Genomic DNA, 11,379 nt, shown 5'->3' with positions numbered 1-11,379 from the left:
GACCTCCTTTACTTACAACATAAAGGCGTAAAGGTTTACTGAACTTGCCTAATGTCACAATGGGTTTCACATAACCTAAGGGCTGTAGTAGTTCCTTGCTGTAGGTTTGTAGTGTGAGATTTGTAGGTTGGAGTGGTAGGGACAGACCCGATGCCTTTAAATCAGTCCATGAAATGACGGACGCAGCCACCCCTGTATCAATATCCATGGAGAGAGGACAGTCATGGAGTGTGACATCCACTATTATTGCAGTAGTGTTCCCAGCTACCCCAAACAGTCCAACATGCTGGACACAGGTCTCCTCATCAGAGCTGGAACTGTTCTTGTCAGTATTCACATGAAATGTCTGTTTACGTCTACCTTTTGTGGTAGTGTTCGGGGAGTGGCAAACACATCCTAATATGACCAGTCTTTCCACAAAGAAAACAAATGACATCCTTGAACTTGCAAGCAGGTGCACTGTGAGAAGTGTTACCACAATGATAGCAAGTTGGTATCCTAGAGACAGAAGATTTAGAGTGGCGAGATTTAGGTTGATTTGGCGATGGCCGTGGTGGTTGTCGGGTGATAGCAGTGTGGAATATTTCCTCTCCCTGGCTTGCAGGAGGTTCAGGTAGTGCCTTCAGTAGGGTGGCATCCCGTGTAGCCAACTCCATGACCGTAGCAAGGTCTGTGGCTTTTATCAGAATCAAGGAAGAAAGGGTGAGATTGCACTATGGAATAGTATTGAAGTAATGCTGGAATAATATTGGGTAAGAGCTGCCTCTACTTGATATGCCCCCCCCCAGTCGGATAGGGCCTAATGAAGTGTGAAAAGAAAATTGGGTAGAATTGGCGCTATACCTTTAAATCAACTATATATTTCAACTCACAAAACCATATAATCATTAGTTCTGTGAAATTGCTACTTTGTGATGTGCTTAAAAAAATATTAAGATATTAATATACATGCCCTTTAGCAGGGGCCCCGTGCTGCTATAAATTTCAAGTGCACCTTGTTTACTTGTGAGAAAAAAAAAATATATGTGAAAATTCCTTAGTGTTACAAATCATTAATCAACATTTAAACATTGATTTCAATGGACAGGCGCGCTTTAGTAGTGGTGAATACACCACTCCTAAACCACTGAAAAAATGCTACTTGCAGGACTTTTTTTTCCATCTTGCAAGAGCACCGCTCCAGTGTGAAAGCACGCGGGCTCTCACACTAGAGAGACAGGAGAAGAGCTTTACAGTACTCAGCGCCTCAGTGTGAAAGCAGCCTAAATATGGAGGAGTTACTGTAATTTAAATAAACCCAATGAGAAAATATCTATAGAATAAATCACTGGTGGCAGTGTGATAGTGGCCCCAAAGGGACGTGATTGGTCGTCACGATCCTAGAAAGCAACCATTACCAATGGTGGGCGGAGCCTGTTGTTGCAGAGTGTAAACCCCGGACATCCCACCCGCTGGGAGAAATACAGATTTTCTTTACAAACTGTTTGGTGTCAGAACAATGGGCACAGTGATTGGTGAGAAAGAGGCGGCTCCTCCTACAGGAAGTACACATCTCTCCTTCTAGGAGTAAACACGATTACCATCAGGGCCGTCTTTACCGCAGGGCAAATGGGGCAGCTGCCCAGGGCCCTTTCACTGTTTGGGGCCCAAAGCAGAGCTTTCCCTTAAGCCCATGCACTGGCCCTGCCCCTTGCTATGCTGCCTGCAAGCAAGTATGTGTACGTGATCGGACGCGGAGGCCTCGGTAGGAGGAGACAGACCACGGAGTGGAGTGCGGTCAAGTGAAACTAGCAGTAGCAGCAGTGTGGAGGAATTGATCGGATTCAGAGCTGAGCTGACTAGAAGGACAAGGTAGGTCTTCTTTCTCCTCCCATAGCTCCCGCACCCCATGTGTAGAACTGGAACAGTAGAAAGTTTTAAAATTTAATGGGCACACTGGCAGTATTTTATGGGCACACTGGCAGCATTTAAAGGGCACACTGGCAGCATATGATGGGCACACTGGCCGCGTTTGATAGCCCAGTGGCAGCGTTTTATGGGCACAGTGGCAGTGTTTAATGGGCACAGTGACAGCATTTAAGTGGCAGTGTTTGGTATAGTGGCTGCAATTGATGGCACAGTGGTAACGCTTAATGGGCACAGTAGCAGCGTTTCACACAGTGACAGCATTTGATGGCACAGTGGCAGTGTTTAAAGGCAGAGTGGCAGCATTTGATGGGCACAGTGGTAGTGTTTGACGGCACAGTGGCAGCGTTTGACGGCACAGTGGCAGCATTTGATGTGCACAGCAGTTGCAATCGATGATTTTTTTTTCAAAAAATGTATGTGCCCCCCCCCCAAAAAAAAATTTGAGCACCAGCCGCCACTGAGGCTCAGTGAGGCTGTGGCTGTATTTTTTATTACAGCACAGCATTACAGCACACAGATAGCATTAGTGTGTTTAACTGCTTGATGGGCTTATTTTGGGCCTGGCTGGTTCACATGTATGTGTTTCGGTGGCCCACATTTGCGCAGGCACAACAGCCTATTCATTTGAATGGGCTGACATGTCTGTATTTCCTGCGCAAAAAAAATGTGCGTGCATCATGTAATAGGCTGTAATAAGCTGTAATACGCACACCTTTGCCCATCAAGCAGTGAAATACAGCACTGTCTGTCCATTCTGATTTTGCACCATGTGACTTACCTGCAGTTCTTGCGCCGGCAAACTTGCTGCGTTTTTAGATGTTTAGGCCACACTTTTAACAAAACAGTGCGTTTGTGTGCACTAGAACTGCAGGAAAGTCTCATGGTGCAAAAGCTGAATGGATTTCAATGCCACTGCAATTTTAAAAATCCTGCATGCAAAACAAGCATGAAAACAAAGGCATGGCTGCCCATTCAAATGTGGGCCACCAAAACACCTACATGTGAATTTGTGATGTGACAATGTCTGCAGTGTAATTGGGGTGCTGTGATGTGTAAAGGGGAACTATAATGTGACAATGTCTGCAATGTAATGTGGCGCTGTGATGTGAAGAGGCTGCAATGTAATGGAGTGCTGTGACATGAGAGGGAACTGAGGACACTGTGGGACTGCTGTGAAGGGGGTCTGCAAAGTTTTTATTTTTTAGATAATTCTATGTGTGGGTCTGTTTTTTGAGATGTTGGGGTGAAGAGCAAAACTGCATTGGAGGGGGGGCAAAAAAAAGTTTGCCCAGGCCCCAAACCATATTAAAGACGGCCCTGGTTACCATAGTAACAGACAATCAGAACACTCCTGAAACAGCACCGGACATTTTCTTGTAGACATATGTGTTTGGTATCAGTGTGATAGTGGCCCCTAAGGGACTTGATTGGTTGTCACGGTCCTAGAAAGCAACCATTAACAATAACAGTGTTGGTGGGACATCCCACCCGGTGGGAGAAATCCGGATTTTCTTTACAAACTGTCCGGTGTCAGTACAATGGGCACAGTGAAAGGAGAGAAAGTGGCGGGCCCTGCTACAGGAAGTACCCATCTCTCCTTCAAGGAGTAAACAAGGTTACCATAGCAACAGACATTTAGCATGTTCCTGAAACAGAACCGCCCATTTTCTTGAAGCCATATGTGTTTATCTTGAGGCAGCCATTTTCTTGTAGACATATGTGTTTATCGTGAGGCAGCCATTTTCTTGTAGCCATATGTGTTTATCTTGAGGTGGCTATTTTCTTGTAGCTGCTCTGTGTTTTTGTTTTTCTCTTCCATGAATTGTCCCCTGGTAATCCACAGTGTGACAGCTGTACATACATCATTAATACATACACCCCCCCCCCCCCCCCACTCGTTCCTTCCTGTGCTCTCAGGCACCAGACACATGGGGGAGTGGGGGGGATAATAAAATGTGTCCAACACAAGTTCTATCCAATCTGGTGCAACTGCCCATAGCAACCAATCAGCTTCTATCTCTCTTTGATTGACACAGCTAAGAAAATGAAAATATAAAAACTGATTGGCTGAGACATATTTTGTCTCAGACACTTTTCATTTGCCCCCTCTCCCCCATTGTATATACTGGGAAGTCTCTCTTCTATTGTCTCCATCATCACACATGTCATATGTCTGTGACACAATGTGAGTATAGCCTGAGATTCACAGAAATTCAAGTTGAATAAATGTACCCTCATAAAAAATTCATAATATAGAGAAATTGTCTGGTATGTAGGTGCCAGAGCAGTTGCTCATACTGACCCTTACGAAATTACACCCAACACGATTGTAAGTTGGACTATCCTGGTACTTGATAATCAAAGAAAAGAAATGATAATTAAAAATATATACAGTTTAATAAGGACAAAAGACAGTTACACCGACAACAGTACATTAAAACAATACATAGTGTACACCACAGTTGATGAACTACTGGCAGGTTCCCCCCGAAGAGTTTCAAATGAAAAGGAGTGTACACAATTCCCTCAACTAGTTTCGCTGAAAGACCGCTTCATCAGGAGGATGATCTATAAGACAGATAATACATTTGAATAAAACATATTGACTGAGATTGTTATTGTCTGTAGATCAATATTCTCCTCCTTGGTGATAGGAATAAAGTTAAAAATAAAAAAGTGTGAAGAAAAACATTGTATGAAATAAAATAAATGTAATAAATTGTTTAATGAGTAACTCCACTTTTGTTAAGAAAAAAACATTCCCCTCTGGGTGATCTATGAACATTGGTGGGATTTTAACAAACTTTGTTGCAGATTCCTATCTTTTGATATTCTGAAGAAATCCCTGTGTGTTCCTCCGTACCTCTTGTGCATCATAATTATCAATCAGTTGCTGCAGGTGTAAAGCTCTAATGAGGAAAGTGGCAGGGTCTGCATCCTTTTCAGACATGATTTCCTATTGGGAGTATCTCACCAGAAATTACATTTTTTTTGCAGGGGATGCCTGAAATCTGACTTGTATCTTAGACAGACTTCTGGGAAAATCAGTCAACCAATCACACAAGCAGGAAATTATGTTTGGGGGGGGGAGGGGGTGTTCTGTGTACATTCTGTGTACAGAACACCTCCAGGTAGCCATAATGCATTTTCAGAAAATTACAGAGCTGCAGATTGAAAAGGAAAGGTCATTTTTAATAACATTCAATTACAATATGACTTGTGTCGCAATTGTATACGCTATATTATTTTTTCTTTATTTGCTATTTTTTTTTCCCCATGAAAGTGGAGTTACCCTTTAAAGCACTTCCCTGAACACACCCACAAATAAAAAGTGCAGTATAGGGCGATCATGTGTACATCATCTGCACCCTACATGTGAGCTATCACCCCCACCATCATGGTAATATCCAAACTTCTGGGGCCATAATTAACTGACATGTGCATGTAGTTTCGTTCTAAATATTTTTTCAACAAAATTCGACGAAATTTGTTAATTTGGAAAAATTCAAATTAATGTAAATCCATTTATCAAACTTTTCCAAAATGTAAAATTATTATTATTATTTATTATTGTTAATTTGCTATGTTCCATTCGTTTAGATGCAGTATTCATTATTTTGGATAATTTGTAACTTTGGATAAATTCAAATTTATTATGTTCACTAAGACCCCTTTCACATTGTGCCGCCTTGGGCGTCATCGGCAAAGCGACGATATTTTTAGCGCCATTTTACCGTTGTTTTAGTGGCGCTATTGGGCCGCTAGCGGGGTGGTTTTAAAAGGGGTTAAATCTGCCCGCAAAATGCTGCCACAGCGCCGTTTTGCTGGCGATATGACAGCGCTGCCCCATTGATTTCAATGGGAAGGAGCGGTGGAGGAGCAGTGAGTTCACCGCACCTTCACCACTCCAAAGAAGCTGCTGGCAGGACTTTTTCTGACGCCCTGTCAGCACAACCCTCCAGTGTGAAACCCCTCGCGCTTTCACACTGGAGTGAATGGAGCAGTTGTTTTAGGGCAGTTTGCAGGCGCTATTTTTAAAGCGATAGCGCCTGCAAAATGCCCTCAGTGTGAAAGGGGTCTAACAGCCAAATTTAAAAGGAAATTCCAATACCTATAATTTAATAGTTAGTTATTATTAGTTAGTTAGTTAGTTAGTTAGCTAGTTATTATTTCAGATTTTTAAATTTTCTAATTCTCAGATTATTAGTTAGTTAGTTAGGTAGTTATTATTTCGGAGTTTCGAATTTTCAAATTTTCAAATTTTGGTATCTTTGAATTTTCAGATTTTCGTTGTTTCAAATTTTCATTCTTATTTTGGATTTTCCAAATGTTCGGATTTTCAAGTTTTCGGATATTCAAATTCAGGATTTTTACAAATTATCAAAATAACAAATACTGCATCTAAACAAATAAAAAAGTAACAAATTCTAATTTTTCCTAAGTTTTTTATTTGAAATAACAAATTTTGTTTATAACCAATGACCTGAAAAAAGAAATGAAAACGAACACATTTTTAGGCAGTGCGCATGTCTAATAATTCACAGCTAACTCTAAGCCCTTGTACACACGGTCGGACATTCCGACAACCAAATCCGTGAGATTTTGTCTGACAGATTTTGTCCGAAACTGGTGTTGCATACACACGGTCGGACAAAGTTGTCAGAAAATCCGATCTTTCGTAACGTGATGATGTTATTTCGTTATGACGGGACTACATTAAGGCTAGTAGCCAATAGCTTTGGTCTAGGAATTTGACCTGAGCATGCGTGGCACTTTGTCCGATCGGAATTCTTTACATTTCGGATCATGTTGTCGGAAAATTTTATAGCCCAGCTCTAAAACTTTGTTGGTCAGATATTCCGACGGAAACAGTCCAATGTAGCCCACACACAGTCGGATTATCCGACAAGATGGTCCGATCTGACATTTTCTGTTGGAATGTCCGACTGTGTGTACAAAGGCTAAGGCTCTATTCACATCTGCGTGTCTCTGGGAAGTGAAAAATGTGCATTGCACTTGCAGCGCCATTAATTGTTAAAGGTACAAAAAAAAACTGCCAAGAAAGGACACATTTTGTTATGCAACAAAAAATCACAAGAAATGCTGCAAATCACACAAGTCAGGACGTGGAAAAATGGTCCAGGAGATACTTTGCCACGTTTGTCTAGCAGAAAACAATTTTTTTTTTACAATATTGTCTTTGTTTGCATTAAAATTCATTTTGGCATATTTGCTTTTCTAAAAACACACGTTTCATAAATACATTTCCAAATATCGTGTGACATAAAAAATTACAACTGTGGCCATTTTATTCTCCAGTAACTCTGCTTTCAGAAAATATATACTTTTTGGGGGGGTTTAATTTCTACAGATTTTTAACATGAGTGCAAAAAAAGCATTTAAAAAAAATGGCCTCCGCTGAGCCAGGTCTGAACCCTGTGGAGTATACATCCCTCAGGGACTCTGGCTGCAACCATGCAGCCAAATTTCTCATCGGGGAGCGGTGGCCGTCGATCTCAGAACTCACGGACCTGTTGGGAAGGTACCAACTCCCCTTCTGGAAAGCAATACAATTGCACGATTTTCTTCACTCCCTCCCGTGACCCCAGGATTTTTCGAGGCAATTGTCCCCATTTGAAACATTGTGCTCGGGTACTGACCCACTGGCTCACGTTCTCTCTCAAACATATGCATTGTTAATCATGCCAAAGGACTCGCCACATTTACCCTGTCTAGCAAAATGGGAAAGAGGCCTTGCCCATACGTTTTCGATATCACAAACAGCGTATTATCACCCTGGCCCTTGAATCCTCTACCTGTACCAAAATTCAGGAAACCAACTTCAAGGTCCTTACCCGTTGGTGTCTGACGCCTTCCCTGCTACACAGGTGCTTCCCCTCGTCCTCGGACCAGTGCTGGCGCTGTGCTGAGGATGAGGGCACCCTGCTCCACATTTTCTGGTCCTGTCCTAGATTGCGGATGTTTTGGGAAGAGGTCCGTCGCATTACCCAGAAGTTTACGGACTACGCTGTCCCAGATAATGCCGCTTTTTTCTTACTACATCACTCTATGATCCCCATCAAAAAATATAGAAGATCACTTGTTTGCCACCTTCTCAATCCTGCTAAGGCATGCATTCCCCTTCATTGGAAACAACACTCTCCCCCAGTGGCGGAATTATAGGGGTTGCAAAGATCGCCATGGCGACCGGGCCCCTTGCTGCAGGGGGCCCTTGAGGGCCCCCTGTACTCTTCGATAGGGGGGAGGCTGAGAGGAGATCCCCAATCATCAGCCGAACTTTAATGGGCACTATGCAGGGAGCTCCTCACATTAGCCTAAGTGAAAGCACAGTGCTGTGCTCTTTGTCTCCCCCTACAGTGCAGGACTATCTACTGTATTTGTGTTTATGTGTGTGTGTGTGTATTTGTTTGTGAGTGTGAGCATGTGTGTGAGTATGTGAGCATGCATGGATCTGTGTGTGTATGTGTGAGCATGCTTGTATGTGTGTGTGAGCATGCTTGTGTATACTGTATGTGTGTGTGCGCATGCTTGTGTGTGTGCGTGTGTGTTCATAAATGTATGTGTATGTATCCATGTGAGTGTGCATGTATGCAAATGTATGTATGTGCATGTGTTTATCAGTGGCGCAGCATCCAAAGGGTGCACAGGTGCTGCCCCCCTCTCTCCAGCCACCCCCTCTATGACCAATGGATAGATTCATGCATAGCATAGCATGAATCTATCCATGACCACCGCTGCCACCCCCATATTTAGGTGTCTTGTCCCTTTTGGGGTGCCGGGTGCCTGAATTACAGCGGTGGGGGGTGTTTTTGAAGCACCTGATTAGAGCCATAGGTGTGTGTGTGTGTATGTATATATATATATATATATATATATATATATATATATATATATAGTATATGTGTGTTTACATGAATGTATACACATTTTATGCATACATACGGCAGGGAAGGGGTTAAACTTTACCAACTGACCGTTATTTTTTTCAGTTACAGAGCTAAAAATAGAACACCTCATACAGCCGTTGAAGCTGTGTGAATGCAGGCTGGAGACAGGAATAAATGATTTTATTATGAAAACGATACATAAAAACATGGAGATAGCAGATGAATTTTAAATAAAGATGTCCCATATTTATTTTATAGGTAAAATAATTAATAAATAAACCCCACTGGTGTTGTTTACCATATATAGTGGTGTATAGTGGTGTGGCTGCAGCAGCAAGGTCATGTGACCTCATTTGCATAACCAGTGTTGTCATGGCGATGACCGTTTGCTCATATATATATAGGATTGCTCAGCACCTGCAGCTCACTTGCTTAGTTGACTTTGTCCAGGCAGGAAGCGTTATCTCTCTCTCTCTGCAGTGTTGCGAGTTCTATTAGAACAATGACACGATTTCAGAGAAAGTACGGTTACAAGGCGAAGAATCTTCTGAACACCAACCAAGAAGATTCAGTTTTATTGCTTAATGTGCGCCCATTACCAGAGGAGCACCGGGCAAATCCACCGCCCCAAACTACCGCCCCTAAAAGGGGTGGAGCCGGGGCAATCGGGCAGAGGGTCAGGGCTGCCATAGGTAGAATCTGGCCCTTCCGAAGCCCCAAAGTCACAAAAGATGACATAGATAGTAAGTAGTATTTTAATGAATTATAATGCAAGGTCACATGATGGATGTTATATATATATGTATATATATATATAATCCGATAAATAGGGTGAGGTGCACTTCAGTAATCAGCCACAGTGCAAAGCAATCAAGCCTTCCCATAGGATATATATAGAAAAAACAATGACGGACTGATGCACTTAAAATTTAATAAAAATTCAGCATACGTAACGTGCCCTTTATATGATAAATTATGCAATCTGCAACTTTGTGGAATTTTTAATACATTTTAAGTGCAGCAATCCCTTTGTATATATATATATATATATATAATGTTTATATATATATATATATATATATATATATATATATATATATATATATATATATATATGTACACACAGTATATACTGTATATATATATATATATATATATATATATATATACAGTGGTGTGAAAAAGTGTTTGCCCCCTTCCTCATTTCCTGTTCCTTTGCATGTTTGTCACACTTAAGTGTTTCGGAACATCAAACCAAATTAAACAATAGTCAAGGACAACACAAGTAAACACAAAATGCAATTTGTAAATGAAGGTGTTTATTATTAAAGGTGAAAAAAAAATCCAAACCATCATGGCCCTGTGTGAAAAAGTGATTGCCCCCTAAACCTAATAACTGGTTGGGCCACCCTTAGCAGCAACAACTGCAACCAAGCGTTTGCGATAACGTGCAATGAGGCTTTTACAGCTTCCTGGAGGAATTTTGGCCCACTCATCTTTGCAGAATTGTCCTAATTCAGTTACATTAGAGGGTTTTCGAGCATGAACGGCCTTTTTACGGTCATACCACAACATCTCAATAGGATTCAGGTCAGGACTTTGGCTAGGCCACTCCAAAGTCTTCATTTTGTTTTTCTTCAGCCATTCGGTGGTGGACTTGCTGGTGTGTTTAGGATCATTGTCCTGCTGCAGAACCCAAGTTCGTTTCAGCTTGAGTACACGAACAGATGGTCGGACATTCTCCTTCAGGATCTCTTGGTAGACAGCAGAATTCATAGTTCCTTTTATCACGGCAAGTCTTCCAGGTCCTGAAGCAGCAAAACAGCCCCAGACCATCACACTACCACCACCATATTTTACTGTTGGTATAATGTTCTTTTTATGAAATGCAGTGTTCCTTCTACGCCAGATATACTTGGACACACACCTTCCAAAGAGTTCCACTTTTGTCTCATCGCTCCACAGAATGTTGTCCCAAAAGTCTTGGGGATCATCAAGATGTGTTGTGGAGAAATTGAGACGAGCTTTGATGTTCTTTTTGCTCAGCAGTGGTTTTCTCCTTGGAACTCTGCCATGCAGGCCATTTTTGCCCAGTCTTTTCCTGATGGTGGAGGCATGAACGCTGACCTTAACTGAGGCAAGTGAGGCCTGCAGTTCCTTGGACGTTGTTGTGGGGTCTTTTGTGACCTCTTGGATGAGTCGTCGCTGCGCTCTTGGGGTAATTTTGGGCGGCCGGCCACTCCTGGGAAGGTTCACCACTGTTCCATGTCTTCGCCATTTGTGGATAATGGCTCTCACTGTGGTTCGCTGGATTCCCAAAGCTTTGGAAATGGCTTTATAACCCTTTCCAGACTGATAGATCTCAATTACTTTCTTTCTCAATTGTTCCTGAATTTCTTTGGGTCTCGGCATGATGTGTAGCTTTTAAGGATCTTCTGGTGGACCTTACTTTGTCAAGCAGCTCCTATTTAAGTGATGCCTTGATTGTGAACAGGTGTGGCAATAATCAGGCCTGGGTGTGGCTAGAGAAATTGAACTCAGGTGTGGACAACCACAGTTATAG

Source organism: Lithobates pipiens, unplaced genomic scaffold, assembly GCF_037356315.1.
Source record: "Lithobates pipiens isolate NorthernLeopardFrog02 unplaced genomic scaffold, aLitPip1_a1.2 Scaffold_19, whole genome shotgun sequence".
NCBI lineage: Eukaryota > Metazoa > Chordata > Amphibia > Anura > Ranidae > Lithobates > Lithobates pipiens.
The sequence above is the reverse complement of the archived record's forward strand: the minus strand, read 5'-3'. Positions refer to the sequence as shown.